At 38.8% G+C, this 24184-nt stretch overlaps 1 long non-coding RNA gene and 1 pseudogene across 1 annotated transcript; one reads left to right on the top strand and one right to left on the bottom strand.

Moving 5' to 3' along the window:
• Positions 1 to 14: 14 nt before the first annotated feature.
• LOC147870716 (uncharacterized) lies at positions 15 to 10040 on the bottom strand. The gene is made up of 2 exons (XR_015533226.1): positions 9467 to 10040; positions 15 to 313 (listed from the first exon to the last, which is right to left on the bottom strand). It is a non-coding gene; the product is annotated as an uncharacterized LOC147870716 (long non-coding RNA).
• On the top strand, positions 115 to 24165 carry LOC147870715 (DNA polymerase alpha catalytic subunit-like; annotated as a pseudogene).
• Positions 24166 to 24184: the final 19 nt, after the last annotated feature.

The following is a 24184-nucleotide window of genomic DNA, read 5'->3' as shown; positions in this document are numbered from 1 at the left end:
CAATTTTACATCTATACAGTGCACATTATATGTATTGTGTATATTATTTATAATATAAAGTCAAATTTGAACATGAATGGACTTATATACTTATTGGATAATGTCACAGGAGCTGCCAAGTCCTGGGCCGGAAGCTGGGATCCTTCCGACAGAAATCCGTAACTTAGTCGAAAGTCGGTGTGAGGTCAAGAAGTCGATGAAGAATCCTGACCTTTGCCCAGATGTGAAAATGCAGGTGAGAATTAACAGTTACTCAGTGTTAATAATTTTACTTTTCTGTCATCATAGATGGAGCATCAGCAAAAAATTCTCTCTGTAATGTAAAACAGAAAAAACCTTACTAATATGCTCGTAATACAACCAGCTTCAACATGTTCTTTGGGGCATCAAGAACAGGAATTACTGGTCAAATTTAATTTATTTTAAGATATTGTAGATGCGTCATATTGTGATTTATTTAAATAGTATTAAAAATATATTAAAATAGGCCGTCAATCACAATATAAGAATAATTAAAAGATTAAAATATCATTTTACGTTCCCTATCGAGTACTCGATTTACATGTGGAACATTTACGACATGTTTCGGTTATATATAGCCGTCATCAGGTGTTATGTTATAAACTTTTTAACTGAATTACTGATTAATTACTTATATTGTGATTGACGGCCTATTTTAATATATTTTTAATACTATTTAATTTATTTTATTATTCCAGTATAACTTCTACTTTATTGTACAAAACCTAACATAATATAAACGCCCCCCCCCTAAGGATTATTACCTGAGACAGTTGATGAAATAGTTCATATTTTGCATAGTTAATTGAAAAATAATTTATGCATCTACAGTAATATTTATGCTGATGATGATCTTTATCAGCGATATAATTTATGAACATATGCAGTGCATTATTTATACTGATGATCAGATGTGTCGGTAATAATTTATCTGTAGACATCGAGATCATTTTAGTTAGAGATTGACTGTCTTCTGGGTTGTTGCGCCGTGTAGTATAGTAGAAGTTCACTAATACTTGATAGATCCTTTGCTGCCTCTGAAACGTCGGTAAACTTCTTCCAGACCACAACAACCCAGAGGACAGCCGTCTTCAGAACGAAATCTGTGAAAACCTCAAATGCTACATCGTTTTAGCTAATTAAGTGAACTGCCTCAACAGTGTTATGTTCTACCTTGAGTAGTTCAGTAGCAGTTTCCAGTTTTGTTTTTCTATGTTTACGGCAGTGTCAGACGTAGATCGATCCCGTCCTGAGCCACGCCTCGTCTCTTTAATATTGATTTTAATATTTTTTCCCCCTATACCTGCCTAGTTCTCACCTATACTTGAGTTTTCCAGCTAACATTTTTTATGTTTTTATTATCTTATTCTTGCCCGACACATGTCGAGACCATCTCATCCTACTTGGTTTAATCAAAGAATGTTGAACACGTAAATTGTAAGGTTTAGTGAGTGCTGGGGAAGAAGCCACAGATCTTGTACTCTAGTCCTGTTTCAGTGTAACATTCGTCAGATGGCATTGAAGTTAACAGCCAGGGGTTTTCACACGCTCGGTTCTACGCTAAGCCACTTGCAGCGCTGGTCGCGGGTTTGTAGAATGTTGCCTACATGTTAGATGTAGAATATGAGAAAAGCTTTGAATGTAACTGTTCAACTTTCTGCAGTGGTGTAGTTGCTCTGTAGAGGTATTGGCAACATTTGATGTTCAGAAATATTTGTGATTGCTTTAACATCATTCCTTTATTTCCCATGAGTAGTATTCTGTAACTATTGCTTAATACATTCAAATCTGCAGTCAGGTACTTGTGACACAACTCTTTGGGGTTTTTGCAACTGAAATGTTTATATTACACATATTTAAACATCTGTTCTTGTAGTCTGTGTCACAATTTGTAGATGTTTCTGAGAATATACGAGGCTGGTCCACAAAGTAAGTTTCCCTGGGGCCGTTTACAGAAACAAAACACAATTTCATGCAAATGTTTATTGCAACAGATACAGCAAGTGTCCAGCTGTTTTTCAACACATTCGCCACCGGAATTGAGACATTTGTCATACCGTGGGACCAACTTTTGAATACCTGTGTCGTAGAAGTCTGCCGCCTGGGATTGGAACCACTGTGTGACAACCATCTCCGCCTCTCTGTCATTCTCAAAACGCTGACGCTGACCGGACAGGAATTTCTTGAGGTGTAGGAAAAGATGGAAATCACTGGGAGCGAGGTCCGGGCTGTAGGGTGAATGATTAAACACCTCCCAGCTGAACTCCTGCAGGAGACTTGCTGTCCGTCGAGCCGTGTGCGGCCTAGCGTTATCACTGACCGCACTTCACAGTCGGCGGGAGCTGGAATAAGAACCTCCATCTTCAACAGCTGCAACGATGCTACTGTGAGAACGCGGGACGTGCCGTTAGTGCATGCGCCATGCTACGTCATTGCTCTATCACATACGCACAGTCGCTTCGCGCAATATAAGGTTTGCTAGCTGTGGGACGAGTGGGAAACTTACTTTTGGGACGCGCCTCGTAGTATTAAGAGAACATTTTGAGGCAGAAGCAAAAGAATCTCATTGTGATGTAAATACTGCAAATTGAATTACAAATATGTGGTTGCAGAAACGTGCCTGTATGGAAAAATGGCTCGACTGCAGGGGATAGTTTTCTGAATTTTTTAGTTGGTGTTATAGTTTTCAGACTCATTTTTTATTTTTTTTTCCTCCTCCTTTTATTAGCTAAAGGCCGGGAGATTTTTATGAACACCAAGGATCTTACGGAGAAAATGAACTTCCAGGTTATTTATGGAGATACAGACTCTATCATGATCAACACAAACTGTTTGGATTATGACCAGGTCGTCAGGATAGGCCACAAAGTAAGAAACAGACAAGCCAAATAAGACGTGATTCTCGTTTATAAAGGCCAGGCCTTGAACAACATTTTCATTCTTCCATCCTGTTTGTTATGCTTCAGCGTGAGCAAAGGCCACCTTGTGGGTACATTCAGCTTGTCTGTTTTTGTGTGTTTCAGTGGTCATATAAACTATTTGTTCTGCCTTATGAAATTTTTGTGAAATTTGGCGTACGCATTGAGCCGTCGGAGACTTCATCAGACTCGTACGTTTTAATTTCCCACGGTTGGTACTACTAACATGACAAATGCTCAAACTTGTTAGGTGGGATGACAATCCGCTGTGATGGCGTCTTTGCCAAAGGTGGGCGCTGTTGCCCGCGAAGGTTAAGTCTGTGTGCTGAATGGATGTAATAACATTTGGCGTAAACATGGGATTGGAGGCTACACCAAACTCATTCTTTCTAACTTCCTACGGTCATTAATGTGAGTTTGATGTTCAAATATGATGATTATCTGCATTTTTATGTATTTGTTTTGCCATGTGAGTTATGAGTTGTTTTATCCTTTTTTCACTGTTTGTTATACAGGAACTGCTATGAGAAATTGCATGTTACGACAACTGATAGTGCACAATGTTGCACTCAGAAGGTGCACGAGTCATCAGAATTACCTGCACAATTGCCTATCCTAATTTTGAGATTTTTAAATTGGCATAAACGATGTAATGTAATGTTTATCCTCATAAGTGTGAAACGCGTTCCGTACGGCGTCATTTCCCATTTAACACGTGACGCACGACGTTTGAATATGAGGTGACTTCCAGCGGCGTGGCATTAATTTTCATGCTTTCCTTTCCATTCTTCTCGCAGATCAAGGCAGAAGTGAACGAGCTATATCGGCAAGCGGAACTTGACATTGATGGTGTCTTCAAGTACATGTTGCTGTCACAATATCTGGGCTCGCCAGTGGAGAGCTCATCACGCGGCAAGAACTGAAGGGCCTGGGTGTTGTGCGTCGAGACTGGTCACAGCTGTCTGCTGAAGTTGGCAAGTAAGTTACATCACACCATGTGTTTCTTTCATTTCATTTCATACCAAGGAGAAGCTTTCAAAAATTGGTGAAAGTTTTTGATGCTCTTTTATGTATGTGTCCTGTGCCACTATAAAAGTGCTTGTGCTGTTTGACATCAGATTTTGCAGGTGTTTGTCAAGGAGAGAGAAAAATAATGGGGATTGAATAATGTGGTTTGCCTGATGGTCACGATAATCATGGAAAGTGAACTTAACTCTTGATTCGTACTCAGAAGGCATCTGTCCCATGCCTAAGTGTGATTAAATTTTTTTAATACTTTATACAGTGTGTTACTTTAATATTCAAACGCCTTGGTGATCCACTCGAATATGCAAAACTTCCTCTTAGAGATAAATAAATGTCCAGGTAATTACATGTTTGTAAGACTTGAGGTTCTCACAGCGGTGAGTATGAAGATATCCGTCTTCTGGGTTATTGCGCTGTGTAGTCTGGTCGATATTAACCAACGTTTCGGAGGTCATACTGCCTCCGTCATCAGAGTATGAAGATTTCTGTCTTCTGGGTTATTGCGCTGTGTAGTCTGGTCGATGTTAACCAACGTTTCGGAGGTCATACTGCCTCCATCATCAGAGTATGAAGATTTCTGTCTTCTGGGTTGTTGCGCCGTGTAGTCTGGTAGATGTTTACCAACGTTTCAGAGGTCATACTGCCTCCGTCATCAGGGCAATGAGTATGAAGATTTCTGTCTTCTGGGTTGTTGCGCTGTGTAGTCTGGTCGATGTTAACCAACGTTTTGGAGGTCATACTGCGTCCGTCATCAGAGTATGAAGATTTCTGTCTTCTGGGTTATTGCGCTGTGTAGTCTGGTCGATGTTAACCAACGTTTCGGAGGTCATACTGCCTCCGTCATCAGAGTATGAAGATTTCTGTCTTCTGGGTTGTTGCGCTGTGTAGTCTGGTCGATGTTAACCAACGTTTTGGAGGTCATACTGCGTCCATCATCAGAGTATGAAGATTTCTGTCTTCTGGGTTATTGCGCTGTGTAGTCTGGTCGATGTTAACCAACGTTTCGGAGGTCATACTGCCTCCATCATCAGAGTATGAAGATTTCTGTCTTCTGGGTTGTTGCGCCGTGTAGTCTGGTAGATGTTTACCAACGTTTCAGAGGTCATACTGCCTCCGTCATCAGGGCAATGAGTATGAAGATTTCTGTCTTCTGGGTTGTTGCGCTGTGTAGTCTGGTCGATGTTAACCAACGTTTTGGAGGTCATACTGCGTCCGTCATCAGAGTATGAAGATTTCTGTCTTCTGGGTTATTGCGCTGTGTAGTCTGGTCGATGTTAACCAACGTTTCGGAGGTCATACTGCCTCCGTCATCAGAGTATGAAGATTTCTGTCTTCTGGGTTGTTGCGCTGTGTAGTCTGGTCGATGTTAACCAACGTTTCAGAGGTCATACTGTCTCCGTCATCAGAGTATGAAGATCTCCGTCTTCTGGGTTGTTGCGCTGTGTAGTCTGGTAGATGTTAACCAACGTTTCAGAGGTCATACTGCCTCCGTCATCAGAGTATGAAGATTTCTGTCTTCTGGGTTATTGCGCTGTGTAGTCTGGTCGATGTTAACCAACGTTTCGGAGGTCATACTGCCTCCATCATCAGAGTATGAAGATTTCTGTCTTCTGGGTTGTTGCGCCGTGTAGTCTGGTAGATGTTTACCAACGTTTTAGAGGTCATACTGCCTCCGTCATCAGGGCGATGAGTATGAAGATTTCTGTCTTCTGGGTTGTTGCGCTGTGTAGTCTGGTCGATGTTAACCAACGTTTTGGAGGTCATACTGCGTCCGTCATCAGAGTATGAAGATTTCTGTCTTCTGGGTTATTGCGCTGTGTATTCTGGTCGATGTTAACCAACGTTTCGGAGGTCATACTGCCTCCGTCATCAGAGTATGAAGATTTCTGTCTTCTGGGTTATTGCACTGTGTAGTCTGGTCGATGTTAACCAACGTTTCAGAGGTCATACTGCCTCCGTCATCAGGGCGATGAGTATGAAGATTTCTGTCTTCTGGGTTATTGCGCTGTGTAGTCTGGTCGATGTTAACCAACGTTTCGGAGGTCATACTGCCTCCGTCATCAGAGTATGAAGATTTATGTCTTCTGGGTTGTTGCGCCGTGTAGTCTGGTCGATGTTAACCAACGTTTCAGAGGTCATACTGCCTCCGTCATCAGGGCGAAGATGTATATTCATCGCCCTGATGACGGAGGCAGTATGACCTCTGAAACGTTGGTAAACATTGACCAGACTACACAGCGCAATAACCCAGAAGACAGAAATCTTCAATTACATGTTTGTCAAAAAATGACTGCTGTTTGTAGTGAGAAAGAACTAGTGGGAGCAATACAACGTTTGCTGCTAATGCTAGTTCTAAACCTGCAGTGAACTCAGCGTATCATGTTTAATCGTGCTCGTTCAACTGTCAGTTTCTAATTGTCTAAATAGTTTAGTATGTGTCACTATTCATCTTCTTGTCAGGTACATTCTACAGCAGATCCTGTCAGATCAAAAAGCTGATGAGAGACTCTCACAAAAATCCATGGGCATCTGGAGAGACTGAGAATGACCCAGTGCCTCTGACATTGCTTACAACCACAAAGCAGCTCACCAAGAATCCAGAAGAGTACGCAGACAAGAACAGTTCGCCCCACGTACAGGTGGCGTTAAGACTTGATCGGCATGTTGGACGGAAATTGAAACAAGGCGACACTGTCACTTACATCATTTGTGAGGTGAGACTGAAGAGTGTTTTGTTGGTTGACATTTGAGATTCATGGTGTTGAGGTTGCTGCCTCCATTTTCATTTCTGCAGATGGAGGCAGTATATTCCTCTGAAGTGTTGGTATCTACCTAAAAGTCTGTATAGCTTCGCAATGCAGAAGGCAATATCAGGATTGTGTTAGTTGCTTTCTTATATCAGAAATGTAAAGAAACGACCATCGTTCAGGAGGCTATATTTTGAAAACTATATTTATAACCAAAATTTATTATCTTGAGCGAATATTACTAAAGTGATTACATGTTATGATGGAAGTGAAACTGTTTTCACTGAACAGAATTGAGTAGTTTGTTTCTCCAAAGTTAAATATTTAATTTCCCAGAATATTATTGTGGTTTATGTGTTAATTTTCTGTACTGTCCTGAGATCTTACGGAATGCTTGGGAATCACGGAAAGTAACTCAGAATGACAACATTAATAATATATCATGTTTTTTTTATAATTTTTTAGCATTTCACTATTGGGGATTATTGTATAGTCTAAACCAGGGGTGGCCAACCCAAATGATCTTTCAGGCCATTTTGGAAATGCATCATAACTCCGCGGGCCACATATAAAATTACGTATCCCCATATTAGATTTAGATACACTATAGACATTTTTTTGAGTGAAAAATTGAAACATAATGAGTTATTATTATTGTGTTTACTATTATTCTTACATGTAAACATAGATAATATAATAATAATAATGAATAAAAGAGGCAATATCTGTCATATATTCGCAAGAATATTATTTTAAAATCAAAGTTAATTTTTTCTCATAATTTCGACAGATAATTTTTGAATATATGGATGCACAAATAATGTATTTTTTTAATACATTGGTTTTCACTACTTTGGCCATTATAAAATAAATATATTTTGTAAAAGTGTGACGAATCTCGCGGGCCGGAAAAATATTCAAGGCGGTTTGGCCACCCCTGGTCTAAACTATGGAGGTTTTACTGTAGTTTTTAGTATTGGCTTTATAACATCCTACTTTGTTATTTTTCTGCATTGATGATAACTGCGCTTAGGAATATTGGACAAAGATTTCATCATTATGTTGAACTGTACCTTTTATAGGATGGAAGTAACCTTGGACACACACAGAGGGCTCCTCTCCTCCTAACTTCCTCGTGAGGAAGTTAGGAGGAGACTAAAATCCGGAAATGCTTGCTACTTCTCGGTTCAAAATATTTTGCCTTCCCGTCTGATTTCTAATGCTACGTTTACACGGCGAGAGTTGAGACCGGCAGTTGGTCTTCAGTCATGTATATGGAGAGAGGTATCGGAGGGTGTTCGGACGTTGAGAGAATGTTGCTACTGTCAGCCTAAGAGATTCTCTGAATTGAGCGAAATATATCTCTAAATGTCGAGCTTCTCTCATGGCTATTTACACGGCGAGGCACTGAGAGTGGCTATAATGAGACTTAACGGAACTCTACATGGAGTTGACAAAGAACTGGAGCCGCCATAGGTCAGTGTGTTTGGAATGGCAGACGAACAGCAACGTGTTGCGGCAGCTGCGGTAAATTTAATTCTCTTGAAGAGGAGGAGACGGAGAACAGTTTGGGTGAAGCCCTGGATTTCACGGCGTAGTAGTCATGGGGCATATTCGCGCCTTGTCAGGGAGTTGTGGGTGGAAGATCTCATCCAGTTACGGAGTTTACTAAGAATGTCGTCGACAGATATAGAAGAAATAGCGACATACTTCTCTCGAGAAACTTCATATTTTCGATGTACGGCCATTGCGATCTGAATGTGTCTGTTGCGCCGTGACCCGACTTTTAGGTCTGTCTCTGTATGATTTTTCAAAAATATTCCACAGACATGTCGATTTGTCACCAATCAAACGTTTCATTTCTTCGGCAGTCTACATCTTCGTTCTCCTCGCCTCCTCCAGTTCTTAACAGTTACCACTAAGGGTCGTAATGCGATATTTAAGCATCATGTTGAGGTACTATTTTAACAACAGAATAAATGTGCGTCCAAGTACACACATACATAGCAATGATATATGATTACTGCTCAAGATAAATGTAAGATGACTCAGAATTTATTTTAATTTCTTATAATGTTTTAATGTAGAGAATATGAAACACGCAACATTGACTATTCAGTTAATGCGCCGAAATAATGTAAAATTATAATTTGTGTAAAAAGTCAAGGGACCGGATGATGAACTAAAACATGCTGCCAAAAAATTGTAAAAATAAAACAAAGTTTGTACAACTTTTTGAGTGGACAGAGATAGTACGCTATTGTCATTGTTACAATCATAAGTTTACTGTCCATTCACATTTTTTCAGATTCTGTCTGTTTCAAAATTTGTGTGGACATTTAGAATTAATGATTTTGGTTTAGTTTGAACAGTGAGAAAGTAATTGGGTTAATTGTTAATGTCTAGAGTATGTTGTGTCATAACAGAATGTACCTGAAAAGCAGAACCACAGTTTGAGAAATATAAAAACTGTATTAAACTTCATAAAAGTATATTGATAACAGTTGTAAAATTCAAACAGTATCAGTATTTCAAATATTTTTCATATTGATACTTTCTGTAAATGCACAAGTTTCAAATTCTCTAGATGCCATTATCTATTTTCTCTTAGATTGCTAAAATCTTTTTTTGTCTACAATTTTTCTTTATTCACAAATATAAGGACCTTCCCCCACACACACACACACACACACTAAAAATAGAATCAAAAATGTTTTATGGTTGGGATACAGAGGGTGAGAGCACCAAAATTACCATTTGAAAAAAGCCTTTTTGTTCCATTGGCAGATATTATACACAAAGCCATCGATCATATTAATTTTACTATTTCAGATGAATTCACTGAAGTATTAAAAATATTTTAAAAATTGGCCGTCAATCACAATATAAGATACTTAAAAGATTAAAATATCATTTTACGTTCCTTATCGATTACTCGATTTACATGTGGAACATTTACGACATGTTTCGGCTATCATAGAGCCGTCATCAGGTGTTATGTTATAAACTTTTTAACTGAATTACTGATTTTTACTAATTTTAATGATTTTTAGTTTTCATTCTTTTCATTAAAATTAGTAGAAATCAGTAATTCAGTTAAAAAGTTTATAACATAACACCTGATGACGGCTATATATAGCCGAAACATGTCGTAAATGTTCCACATGTAAATCGAGTACTCGATAAGGAACGTAAAATGATATTTTAATCTTTTAATTATCTTATATTGTGATTGACGGCCAATTTTAATATAATTTTAATACTATGCACTATACTCGTTCCAGAAGAGACATTCCAAAGTTGCTTGATCATTATTATTGCAGAATAAGAGAAACGTGTGTCCAGCGAAAGGCGTCTGGAGGCCGTCGGCATTTTTAAGGAGTAACGCGTCGACTCGTTGGATTGTCCTGAACTTAAATAGATTTACAGAAGATCGTGAACTGAGGTGAGTGAATGCTGTAACAAAAAAAATTGTGCATTATTATATAATTTTCAGCTTGAAGAAAATGCTAAGAGCCTCTTATGAATAGGAAGAATTGTTTTCGGCTCAGTACACTTTCACGTTTAGGCCATGTAGGCAGTCGGGATTTTTGATCATGGACTGTTCAATTTATGCACCCAAGTCTTTGATCACAAAATTGTGGGATAAGTTGTGTGAAGAATTCAATTAAGTATGGTATAACCTTGTCACCCTTGGTGCTCACCGCTGACACAAGGTTCGCGGGTTCAAACGTGACCGAGAATGATGGATTTTTTAAGGGCGATAAAAATCCATAGGACAGCTTCCTTCAGAGGGGGAAATGAAGCCGGCGAGATGTTTCGTAAGCAAAAGTTGCCATTTCTCACCCAAGTCTCTCCTGATTCTCTACTAGATGGCTGTGGCTGTCAAAATCAGGATTGAGTAGAAATTGTGCAGAGTCAGTGGGCTGGTCACTCACTACTCAAAGATGCACACATTTTTTTTTTTATTTATTTAGTGTTCTGTCTGACGACAGGTCCATATGAACAGGATCCTTCCATCCTTTTCTCGGACTGGGACCTGTTCATATACGTTCTTGGCAGATGATCCAGAAGTGGTTTGCCATTGCCTTCTTCTGTGTAATTGTTGGGATGACACGGAGGAAAACTCCGTGTTGCCTAGGCCTCGGCGTTGCCCAACACAAGTTATAAATTCGAACCCGAGACCCCAGGATTACAAGGCCAGCGTTCTAACCGCTAGACCACCGTGGCTATCGATGCACACATATCAAAAAACAAAGGCCTATGCTCTGGAAAAGAGCTTGGGTTAATAATAGCTGGTCCTTCCGTTTATTTGGTCATCTCACGTTCCTTCTTCCTGATGGTTCATAGAGCAGTAGTCTGTGTGGAGGCATTCTGGTCACGTGTTCATACCAATCTTTCCTATATGTGCTGATAATACTGGTGATATATATATATATATATATATATATATATATATAAAATATTTTGTGGCCCTGAATGAGCTCTTATGAAGAGATGGAAGGGGGAGGGTCATGTGTGTACCTAAGACTTTTCCCCCAAATTATATGCTTATTTTTTTGTTAAAAATGTTCACTGTACTTAAAATAAGAAGCTGTTCGTTTATTAGATTTCGTTTTAAAACATTTCTCTATATATATATATATATACGGTAAATTTAAGCGAAAGGCCATGACATACTGTGAATTTTTAATCACACCATTAAATGCTGAAACGAGACGTACGCCTATGGGAGATGAATAATTCAACCTAACCTTCCCTGCGTCACTTTTCTTAAAACAGCTGCGTGCCGACTTCCGATAACACTGCCCACTGTCAAACGACATGGAGCGAAGCTCTCTTGAGGGGCTGATAGTCGATCGGTTTATTCGAAATGTAACATCCTTTAATGGAAAAACAACAATATTATTGCTCTTTTTAAAGTAACTCGCCACCCCAAAATAACCTGAGAACAATGCTTCTATAAAGTTCGTTTTAATATTATATTTTCCCTTCCACACCAACGTCTTTCGAGTGTTTTGTTCCCTCAAGGTAATCATTTCTCATCTTTCCTACGCGTGCCATATGACCCGCCCAGCTAATTATCCTTATTTTATAATGCAATTAAAATTTGTTATATTTCAATCGGCACTACGCACACGAGGTCATATGTTCCGTTCCTTGCTGTAATGCACCTACTTTGTTCCACAACACGACAGATTCAGGTGGAGCTGGTAGGATAATATTAAAGTGGGTCTTAAGGAAATTCTTTGTGTGCGGGGGACAGGTCAAATTGTGGTTTTGTGAAGACAGTGACAATTCTTCACTTCCCATAAAAATGAACATTTTCTGGCTGGCTGAGCGACTATCAGCTTACAACGAAGACTGTACTATATGGAGTTACTTAATAACAAATATTGTATGAAAACGTGAAGTAAAAATTAAGTTTAAGAGGTTAACAATTTTAATGCGCACAAATCCACCATCATATTTGACTGCAAGTATAGTTGCGTAATTTGCAGGGGTATCAATGCTACGTGAAACCGTAGCAGAACGAGCTTATGTTTCGGAAAACTATAACCGGGTTCAAAATGCTTCTTTCTCTCCGTTGAGAGAGTCTAAAAGTGAAAGCAGGAACATCAAGCTATATGACGTACTACGTACGTCAATGCTCGCTTGTGTAGTAAGATCAGAATCCAATACAACTCGCAAACAGCGAACAGGCACCGAGGAAATTGGATTACAGCTGACGCCCGGACTGCCTCTAGCGTCACATTTTAAAACTTCTTTTGTGAGAAACGCGTACATCATTTCGCAGATCTTGTCGCATTAGTTAAAACCAGTAACACGAGTCGGATTGCCACATATAACAATAATATGGATGTCAGAGCGTACGCAACCCAGAACTGACATAAGTTCTGTTTTTCAAAAAAAACAAATTACAATGAAACCACAAAACAAAAACCATTGTCATATTTAGTGCTGGAAATGTCCACCTCGTTGAGTTAACCTCTTCCACGTATTTGATGCAATACGGTGAAGAGTTTCTTCAGTCACGGAAATGGTTCACCAGACCAGACGCTGTTCATTTTTTTCGTACAGGACAATCGATAAAAAAACATCCCTAAACTCGTTCTGACAATTAAGATCGATATGCCAGATAGAGTTCGATAATGAACACTCTTTACGCTCGTAAAAAAAGACGCCCTTCGAACTTCGATTGTTTGAAGACAACTGACGAACTAGTGCGAGCAGGTTACAACATGACGCGACCTGCGTTGGCTTTTGTTTCACTCACAGCGATATTTTCTGTTTACTAATCGAATGGAATCGAAATTCAGGCAACTCTCTCTGTCTACGAACTTTCGATTTACGAACGTCACAATTAAGGCTTTGACCGGGATGTTCTTTTGTTAAATCTTATGTGTTACCGCCTGATTCGACTTCTAATGGTTAAGTGAAGAGTTTTCTTCGCGGTACGGTCTGGATTCGTAAATATTATGAAGACGATCTTCGGCTTCGAAGGGTTAACCAGCTGATTTTCGTAATGGTGAGGTGTAGTGTTTTCTTCGCGGTACGGACTGAATTCATAAATAATATTCAGACGAGATCTTCGGCTTCAAAGGGTTAATTCAAATTTTCTCAAAGTCGCCAATAGATACAGTTCCTTATAAAACAAAATGCCAAACATAATTGTAAGATTTAAATAAATAAACTTTTAAAAATGTATTTATTACAATAATTATCAGAAAGTTACTATATGATAATTTATACGTGGTTTTAATACTTTAAAATGACTGCTAACGTATACGATAAGCTCAGGAATGCAAGATACACTTAACTAACAACGTCTTGGAGTTGTCTGTATACTGAAATACCGCTACTGCGTGACTTTCTGGTCACCTTGTAGTTGTATACGTCGCTGGTTGGTCGCTTCTCGTGCGACTGTGACAGCTGATACTTGATACCCGGACCTACTCAACCTCTACGTCACGGAGCAGGCAAGGAAACCCTATGGACAGGGAAAACACTGCCCGTATACACATCGATGCCTATTGGGCAGGCGTATGACATGACATGACATGTTAATGACAGACCGTGTTCCATCGCATGACGGCGTACAATCAGAGAAGGCACGAATCAGTTGATATCGTCTTCAATATCTGAATCCGGTCGCCGAACAGAACATGAAGACGGCCCCACGGCGTCTCTGCTGTCCGGACTGGCGCCACGACGCGAGATTCTTCCTCGTTTCTTTGCATTTAATATCTCTCTGGTCACTTCAAACAAAAACGAAAGCTGTACACAATTGTTGTTACGGGCTTGAAGGTAAGACGTCTTTTGGAAGAGCTGAGCATAGACGGAAGGATAACATTAATATGGATCTTAAGAGTACTAAGGAGACACGGGGCGAACTGGATTAATCTGACTTAATGACAGAGCCTGGGGGCGGGCTCTTGTGAATGCTGTGATAAAATCCCCGGATTTCAAGTCATATCCATCTCTATCGAGTGATACGTCACTGAAGTTCTAGTTAAAATGTTACTCGAACTACGAAGTCATCGCCACGTATTTCTTAATATGTCAGTTTATATCTCGCATAAATTTAATGTCAATAATTACAATACTTTCTGATTCATCCTCCATCTCTGAGTCAGTCTTTATCAGCTTCTCGTTAGCGTTCTGTTGCTTTGAGCCCTCTTCCATAGAACCTCCTGTTTCGACATTCAAGTTTCCAAGGTACTAATACGACAGTCATTAAAAGTGATGACCTGAAGTAACAGCTTTGATTACACTTAATCCAACAACTCCTGTCTGTGATACTCGCTACTGTACACGACTTTCACTTTGATGTCATGTACAGACATGAACATACTTTGATAGACTTTTCTTTTGCGTCAGTCAAAAACCCTAAATCTTGGATACTTTCATTGCTTAAGCAGGCAATGTGCCGTTTGGTACCAACACCAAAATTCTGTAGCTTTCGAACGAGGCTCGTAAAAGATCTTCAGTGCTGGACAGTTTATAGAAGAACGTTGTCTAGATTGCCCTATTCATTTCTTCCACATTTCCAGTGTAATGCCTGATTTCCAAGACAGAATATGTTTTTATAAAAGCCATTTCGGCCTTGGAATCATCAGCAGTAACAACCTGTTTTCCATCAAACGAGCAAATTTTCCTACGCCAGAAAAATAATCATCGGTCCGTAGAATTATTCCCACGTTTGGTGATCGTGATGTGTCTCCCGTGTGCCACAGAAATTAACAGAATTACCAACTTCGCGGTGGTGGAGAATCCATTTTTGAACCGACAACACTTACGCCCAACTGATCTGAATACTTCACTTCATTCACGGAAAGAGGAGGTTACTTGCCGTGTTCACAAGAGCCCGCCACATGTCACTATCACGAGTCTAAAGATACATTTTAATATTATCTTCTTATCAAAGCTTAGGTACTGAACGTTTCAGCCAAGTAATTGGCACTCCCACTTCGTGTTCGAAAAGTCCCTGGTTCAAATCTAAACCTTGAAGCTTTTGATGTTAACTCAGTCCTTTCAGTTCGTTACCGGAATATTTCAAATCAAGCCATGGCCGATTTCTACATATCCTTTTGAATTAGTTCATTCTTGATCGTCCAATTATTCGACGCTGTAAATTCTACGCTGCTCACAGCATCGTTTAATGAACAACAAACTCGTACGTCTTCCGAGAGGTTACTTTCCTTCAGGCTTTACCATTCCTCGGGCACTCCGTGTGTGATCTTCCATTACAAATGACAAACGATGTTAGAAAAATTACTTTGAGACGAAATGCGGGTCTTCTGCTGATAACTCATAACACAGTTGCTATATCACGGTAGTCGTGATAAAACCGTGCGTTTCGCCTACGTCACTCACTTGCGGGTGGAATGAAGACAAACGAATGTACTAGACATTACCGAAACACGAATTGAGACAACGAGCTTCGAAGTACTGCCGCTGGAACATGATGTTTTTAGTATGGGTAGTACATACTTCCATGTCTTCTACCCCTCCCGCCCCTCCGAATACCAAGCCTTTATTTCTACCGTACGTCGAACGCACGTGTTCATCCCTTTTACATGTTTAAGAAGTAGCAATAGCCTTTCTAATAAAAGTAGACATACCGTATACTATTAAAGTCTCATTGTGATTTATAATATTTAAACCTTTGAAGCCGAAACTAATCTACGTAACATTTAAGAATCCAGCCCGTACCGCGAAGAAAACACAACACCTCACCATTGCGAAGATCGACCGGTTAACGCTGTTTAAGGAAATGATCGATGTTTGCACTGAGAATCACACGAAACCACGAACTCAAAATACAAGAGTTACTGACTTTTAAATGAGCCGGTACATATAATTACCTTTCGGATTGAAATGATTTTCGTCGTTAGGATGTGAATGGTTATATAAAGCGTGTGGTCCAATGTTTTAAGAAGAGGGTTTGGAATACGATTTGAGATGATTTGCTCAGAAATACTGACCTCGGTAAGAAGAGTTGCCCTCTGCCACGCGATCCCAACCCACTTTAACAATCAATAATTCTGCATTTTTCCCACAGAGTTTATTTATTGATTTCGTAAGATTAACAGCAATTTTTCCCCTAAAACGGAATAACAAGTTGATTATTTTAATGCGGAAACATTACGATTTTTTTACGTTTAAAGTGCATTTTTATATATTAATTCATATGATATTCGAGCTTTAAACAATTAAAACACGTTTTATGTTCATAATCACTTTATCGTAACGCCTGAGTCATTTCCCAGCGTGACCAGTCGGTAGATAATCAATAAATAAACCAAACTGATATTAAGAGACTTTTGAGTACAAGAAAGTTAGAGATTAAACCCAAACTAAGGCAAGAAACATAAGAACAACCTGCTGGTTGCCAACTTAGTAAGAGAACAATTACTATTTAGAGTTTTGTAATGCAATGATAATTGCAACGCTGAATTCCTCTCAGATTCTATTATCGAAGTGCGTTTTAGAGCCACCCCCCACCAACTTGCTTCATCGCAGTTCATTCAGTTGTCATGCAGCTTAGGCCATTCTTTCACTAAATAAATTTCAATTATACACTCGCTAAATAGCTCAGTGTTCCACTGAAATCTTATGACGTCATGGGGCAACCGATCTCATGTATACCAGATACGCTGCTGAGATCATAAAAATTATTTTATGTTTATCAGAGGACCAAACACAAAGGGCACAGTGAAAAACATTTTCAAATTTAAAATTCTTGCGTGTGTGTGGGAAATTATTTTTTGTAGCTATTATGGTATCGCACGTTGTGAAAACCAAATGATTTGGGCATGTATCGATGGGAGAAGTCAGCAAAATCAGCATCACAGTGAACCCTCGAGTGTAGAGTTCGAAAATAGAAAAAAGGGGCACAAGTTTGGGAGGGGGGAGAATGAAGAGTTAGGATCATTTTTATCAAAATCTTGTGAGTGTAATTATTTCACTATTAATGCAACTGTTCATTTTTGTGCCATTTACAGTTTATAAAATGTTCGAAGGTGACTGTATTCTTGCAGAAATCGACGGACGTTTCATAGGTGCTTACTGCCTCCATCGTCGCCCTCATTCCACTATCTTAACACTTCTAGGTGACTTACGGTCCTATAAATCACGACGTTCTTGCTCATGCATTGTCCTAAATTGCCCCCTTAGATCTCCTTAGGTCCATATATTTTCCCAGCCACCTCGTTTTAGAACGCTTTAAGTGTCTGTATTTTATAGAAGAAAGTTGTACAAGATGGCTAAGTGGTACATATGAACTAACGCTGTTTCAGATGTTAGAAAACGAGTAACAAATTGAAAGTTTTTATTTAGTACACAAAAATGAGGAAACACTTAAAGGCACTTCTGTTGGTAACGTGCATCCACAACAAGCATTTTAAATGGAATGATATGATGTGGGACAGTTTTAGATTCAAACTATTTTAACATTTAAGATGAGGAAGTGTGTCAGGTGGAGTTTTCTGTATTTGGATTTTGTTTCGTAATAATTGATATGTGTTTGTGTAGGAGGCGGTTGGGTTGATGGATTCAGCCCTGATACAAAGGAGTCTACACCAGGGCTGGAAGATGTAGAAGCTCTGATGACAACCGTTGTTTCACCAATTGGCAGAAGCAAAACAAAAAAAGTGAGTGTACTGGAATTACTTAGAAATTTAAATCAGGAATTACATTTAACTTTTCTCTGTCTGTCGCAGTTGCATTCCTAGAAGCTGGTTTTCTACTGGTTGTAGGTCACATATGTCGCTAGTTGGCATGAGAATACACGTGTTTTATATAAAATGCGTAGCTTTCACAGCAGCAGTCGTTAATAAATGAGGACAGGTGGTCTGCGAAATGTCGGAGACTTCTAACCATTTTACGCACCTGATGACCTCAGAGGATTTTATTAGCATGTGTTCTATCTGGTTTTGTTGTTTTTCTTATTTTATGATACTGTTGCATCTTGTTGGCCATTGCGCCTTCATACATTTGGAATCAATTGACAGATTTTTTTTACAACTTCTTCTTGTGTAAAAGGTTGATCAATTGTACATAAGCTATAACACTAAGCCTGACAGTAGAAGGGTTAATTGTTTGCTGTGGTGGCCTGAATGCTTTTAAAATCAAAATTTATTTCTAGTTTGTCTGATGACAAAATATTTATGTTTGAATGATGATATACACAGTGTGTCCCAAAATTTTCTGGAATGGTTTAAAAAACACGCTTATCTTCAATTAATTAAATTTTTCATTGCATATTATTATAAATACATTCCATATTCAGCAATGCAATCTTCATACTCATCGCCCTGATGACGGAGGCAGTATGACCTCTGAAACGTTGGTAAACATCGACCAGACTACACAGCGCAACAACCCAGAAGACAGAAATCTTCATACTCATCGCCCTGATGACGGAGGCAGTATGACCTCTGAAACGTTGGTTAACATCGACCAGAGTACACAGCGCAACAACCCGGAAGACAGAAATCTTCATGCTCATCGCCCTGATGAAGGAGGCAGTATGACCTCTGAAACGTTGGTTAATATCGACCAGACTACACAGCGCAACAACCCAGAAAACAGAAATAATCATACTCATCGCCCTGATGATGGAGGCAGTGTGACCTGTGAAATGTTGGTTAACATCGGCCAGACTACACAGCGCAACAACCCAGAAATCTTCATACTCATCGCCCTGATGATGGAGGCAGTATGACCTCTGAAACGTTGGTTAACATCGACCAGACTACACAGCACAACAACCCAGAAGACAGACATCTTCATACTCATCGCCCTGATGATGGAGGCAGTATGACCTCTGAAACGTTGGTTAACATCGACCAGACTACACAGCGCAACAACCCAGAAGACAGAAATCTTCATACTCATCGCCCTGATGATGGAGGCAGTATGACCTCTGAAACGTTGGTAAACATCGACCAGACTACACAGCGCAACAACCCAGAAGACAGAAATCTTCATACTCATCGCCCTGATGATGGAGACAGTATGACCTCTGAAACGTTGGTAAACATCGACCAGACTACACAGCGCAACAACCCAGAAGACGGAAATCTTCATACTCATCGCCCTGATGACGGAGGCAGTATGACCTCTGAAACGTTGGTTAACATCGACCAGACTACACAGCGCAACAACCCAGAAGACGGAAATCTTCATTGTTTAAAGCTGCTCTTTAGATCCTAAGGAAATAAGTTACGGCAGTGTTAGGCAAATGGAATTGGTTCAGGATCATGCCTAGAGATAAGCTTTGTTATTATCAATGTTGCAATTTCAGGTTGTGTTAACAGAGAATTAGTTAATTTGTTATAAAGGTCACTTCTGGAGCAAACACCTGGTCATTTACTGTTGTAAGTGATTCTCTCTTTCTGACCTGTATGTATATTATTCATGTGTTAGGATTTTATTTGACACAAATGAAACGGAACTTCTGCTATTGCAGTGAACAGGAAATTCTGCGGAAGGAATTCAAGTCGCAGTACGCTGTAAGGGGCCGGCTGGGACAACGAATCCAGGAGCTGGAGGAGGAACTGGAAAGAGTGCGTGAAGAAGCAGAACACACAGCTGAGGCTTCCAAATCTGATGACGAAGTATGTGTGTCGTTCTTTTTTAGAAGCACTTTGCCTGTTCCTTTTAAATCTCTGCTTCGTGGCGCCATCAGTTTTGTTTCATTACTGAGTATTTTAATTTTAAATGAGATTAGACCGATTTTTTATATGATAAGAGGTACGGTGCCATTTTAATATGTTCTGTCAAAGAGGAGCAAAGTGTTAAATTTACTCATGTGTTCTAAATACTAAAAAAACTGCTCTGGGAATCAAAAAAATGTTGTTTCTCTTGCAAGCAGGAGGATGTCCCAATGGCACAGAGGAAGCTTTTCATGAGGGTAGAAATGACGCGAGTGTTAACGGAAAGGAACCAGTACAAGGAACGATTAATTTAAATGCAGGAAGCCGTTCGCTGGACAGAGATGATTCGAGCCAGTCTGAATGATACCACATATGGAAATTGTAAGTGTGATTTATATTCTGTGTGCTGCGGAGGATAATCTTATTTTTTTTTGGTTAGATGACTTATGGATATGCTGAGAGTTAAAGGTTTTTACATAAGATTTGAGGTTTTCACCTTTGCATGTTTTGTCTGTTTTGGAGCTCCATATATACCATATAATTATTTTATTTCAGAAGTTTGTTTGTGTGAGGGCGAGACAGGAAATGTGCATATCTTGACACTTGATAAATTCAGTATTCTGGTGTGTTATCATTTGCATTTAACTAATTTTTCTTTCATAAGATAGTGTAATTGCGTCATATTGTGAATATTCTAACAATTATTTATTTTCATCCGTCTTATCACAATATTTAAAATTTCTTATAATTAAGATAATAAAATATCATTGATGTTCCATATCGATTGATCGATTTACATTTCGGAACATTTACACATCAAGAACATCAATGATATTTTATTATCTTAATTATAAGAAATTTTAAATATTGTGATAAGACGGATTAAAATAAATAATTGTTAATTTTTCTTTGAAAGAGAATTATGTTAAATTTGTTAAGCATTTTTCTTTGTTTTAATATTCAGTATTTTAATAAAGTTTCCCCTTCCTCCAAACAGAGATTGCATCTCGGAAGCAGTAATTAGTGTGCATACAAAGCAGTCGGAACCAGACACCTCCAATTGCTGCCAGAGTTATGAATGTATGGAGCTCTGTCTCCACCGCTAATTCAAGCACTTTAATGTGTGTGTGTGTTTGCATTTTCCACCTCCCTATGATTCTGAAAAGTGAGTCATGCATTTCTTTGTGCTTCAGGCATCAGTCAGTACGTACAGCATTGCACGTTCCTCGGACTGACACAACCTGAAGCCTGTCTTGCATCTTTTAGTGTTTGTGGGATGCCGACGTCTGTGAAGAAGTGAAAGTGAATTTTTCTTTTCAAATGTTAATAAAATTTACAGTGACTGATAATTGTGTTTGTTTTCAGTTGTAGCAACTTGTTCAGCGCAACAGAAGGACCTCAATGAAAACTTCAGCCTTATGTTAATGTGCGCTACAGTGCACCTACGCACCTTGTGAGCCCACCACGAGGAAGCGCTCGCTAAATGATCGCAAACGTGGTCTTGACTTCATGGATGGCGAACTGTGAGCATTTCTATTCTGAAGGGTTCTGACAATGGTGTAATACAATCTGGATTGTTGAGTTTTTGGGGCCTTGTCTAGTGATTGAGGTTTGCTCATTCTGACGGACCCCACAGAGTATGTGCCCGTCCCTATCACCACACCTGAAGACGAGGACAGATGAGTTCCCAGAACACTGTGTACTTTTACGTCAGACGACGGACGAGGTCCGAAAACCCAGCAAAACAGATTGGGAGCACTTTGTATCTTACATATTCTAGATATGTATATTTAGAAGTCCTCTGTCTGTCTGTAAAGGACTGATTACATTTATATTGAGAATCATATAACCTGGCATAGTTGCTGTGATTTTGACAGGGGAGGAAAGTGCTATACAAACTGTGGCACTGTCAAATCTTCATATCCATTCTCCTGTCTTTCTTAAGCTGAATCATGTTATTCATATACAGGAACAGTAAAATTCAGTTTTGAACATTTACACAGTGTGCAGGATGCAGGACTTCAGGTTAATGATTATTTATTTTAATCCGTCTTATCACAATATTTAAAATTTCTTATAATTAAGATAATAAAATATCATTGATGTTCCATATCGATTGATCGATTTACATTTTGGAACATTTACACAACATGTTTCGGTTTTTATAAAACCATCATCAGGTGTAAAATATCTAAGAACTTAAAACTCAAATATGATTCCATTTGGTGATGTTTTGATTACGTTTGTTTTTCCATTTTTGGGCGAAGGTGTTGTCTTTTCTTAAATTTTATTAGATGTACATATCGGTCTGTAAGTAGAAGATTGAAAGAAACACTAAAGAATTTGAAAGAATTTATAAAAGAATTTAGAGAATAAAATGCAAAATATATAAATTATAGTTAGAAAGTAACAATAAAATATAAATAAAAATAAAATAAAAGTAAATCTAAAATAAAACATACCAAAGATGTAGGGGTGTTTGTTCCATATGTCCAGAAGTGCTAGTGTCTTCGAATAGGTTAATGGTTGTTATGATTTTGCGTACCTCCATAACAAACTCAATGAAGTGGAGTCCTTGAGAAGCGTCATTTGCTAGGAAAGAAATTACCTCCCTTCTTTATAACCCGAAGTTGGTGACTGAGTAACTAACTTATTGCGTCCGTGGAGTACTTTGAGAAAATATAAGTCTTATTATCTACGGATACCAGATCTGCAGAGAAGCTCGCCGCTCGCCGTGCAACTGAGAGACGAGAACGGTACAGACAGGTGAGAGCCCGTGTTCTTAAGGATGACGGACGGCTACAAGCGTACGGTTGGAATTTCCAGGATCTGCGAGTTCGGTTGCACAGACCACACATGTTATCTCCGTCTAGTCAATTAATCTTTTAAGGTCTCGCTTTTTTCAGAAGTACTGTATTGTACGTTTATACCTGTGTCCATACCACTGTATCATTCATTTCACACATTTTTTGTAGTCTTACAGTCTGTTACTTGTTCATATCTTGATTAATGCCACTGCTTGGAAGTTAAAATACGAGACGTGGCACGACGATGCAGTACTTTCTTAAATGCCCAGGCCCCTTTTGTTTAATATAGTACAACTCAAATGTCTCATCAGCTACTTGATATAAATTCATGGTTTTAAAGTAAATAGTATTAAAAATATATTAAAATTGGCCGTCAATCACAATATAAGATAATTAAAAGATTAAAATATCATTTTACGTTCCGTATCGAGTACTCGATTTACATGTGGAACATTTACGACATGTTTCGGCTATATATAGCCATCATCAGGTGTTATGTTATAAACTTTTTAACTGAATTACTGATTTTTAATGATTTTTAGTTTTCATTTTTTTTTATCAGTAATTCAGTTAAAAAGTTTATAACATAACACCTGATGACGGCTATATATAGCCGAAACATGTCGTAAATGTTCCACATGTAAATCGAGTACTCGATACGGAACGTAAAATGATATTTTAATCTTTTAATTATCTTATATTGTGATTGACGGCCAATTTTAATATATTTTTAATACTATTTAATAAATCACAATATGATGCACCTACAATATCTTATATGTTTTAAAGTAAGTTATTTCTGGAACATCGTATTTAATCTTACCTAATTTTTAGGATTTGGAGGCAGTTACTGAGTGTTGAAACAGCGCGACAAACTTTAGAATAAGTGTCTCCTGTTTATTTCTTTTCACATCAGTTGGTCACTTGGGAGTCATGATTTTGTTCCCACTGTGTAAAATTCTGAGTGTACTTTGTATGTCGCATTTCCTGCAGTTTGGAAAGAGTTTGTATGTCGTGTTTATTAATTCTGAGTTGATATAATTTTTTCTGGCAGATTTGGTGTGCAGCTGGGGTAAATCTGCAAGTCCGTACACATGTTGGTGGTAATTTTGTGGGAGCAAGCGTGTTCTATATTACAAGTCGACCCGAGAGCATGGAAAAGGGTGAAGGGGAAATTCCAGAGAAGGCAACTGGCAGTGAAGTAGAAAACCTGGATCAGGAACTCAGGGTATTCTGCTTCGTATGACTATTAACTTGATAGTATACAGTAAACATCCAATTATCTGGGCTAATGAAGGGGAAAAGACATCACTGGATTCATTCAACACTGTTTTTCCCATAATCCTGTTTTGTTGTAATTTTCATAGGCAATAGTTCTGAGAGGGTCACTTCATGGATGTAATTACTCAGTCCCTACCCCTATAATCTTTGGCTGATTCTCTCTTCTGAAGTTTTTCAATAAACTGAAGCTGTTTTTTTGTTACGAGTACAACTTTCTTATG

This window comes from Zootermopsis nevadensis, unplaced genomic scaffold, assembly GCF_977971745.1.
Source record: "Zootermopsis nevadensis isolate Lab colony 2312 unplaced genomic scaffold, Znev_1.0 Znev_ptg000210l, whole genome shotgun sequence".
NCBI classification, from domain to species: Eukaryota; Metazoa; Arthropoda; class Insecta; order Blattodea; family Termopsidae; genus Zootermopsis; species Zootermopsis nevadensis.
The sequence above is the reverse complement of the archived record's forward strand: the minus strand, read 5'-3'. Positions and strand labels throughout refer to the sequence as shown.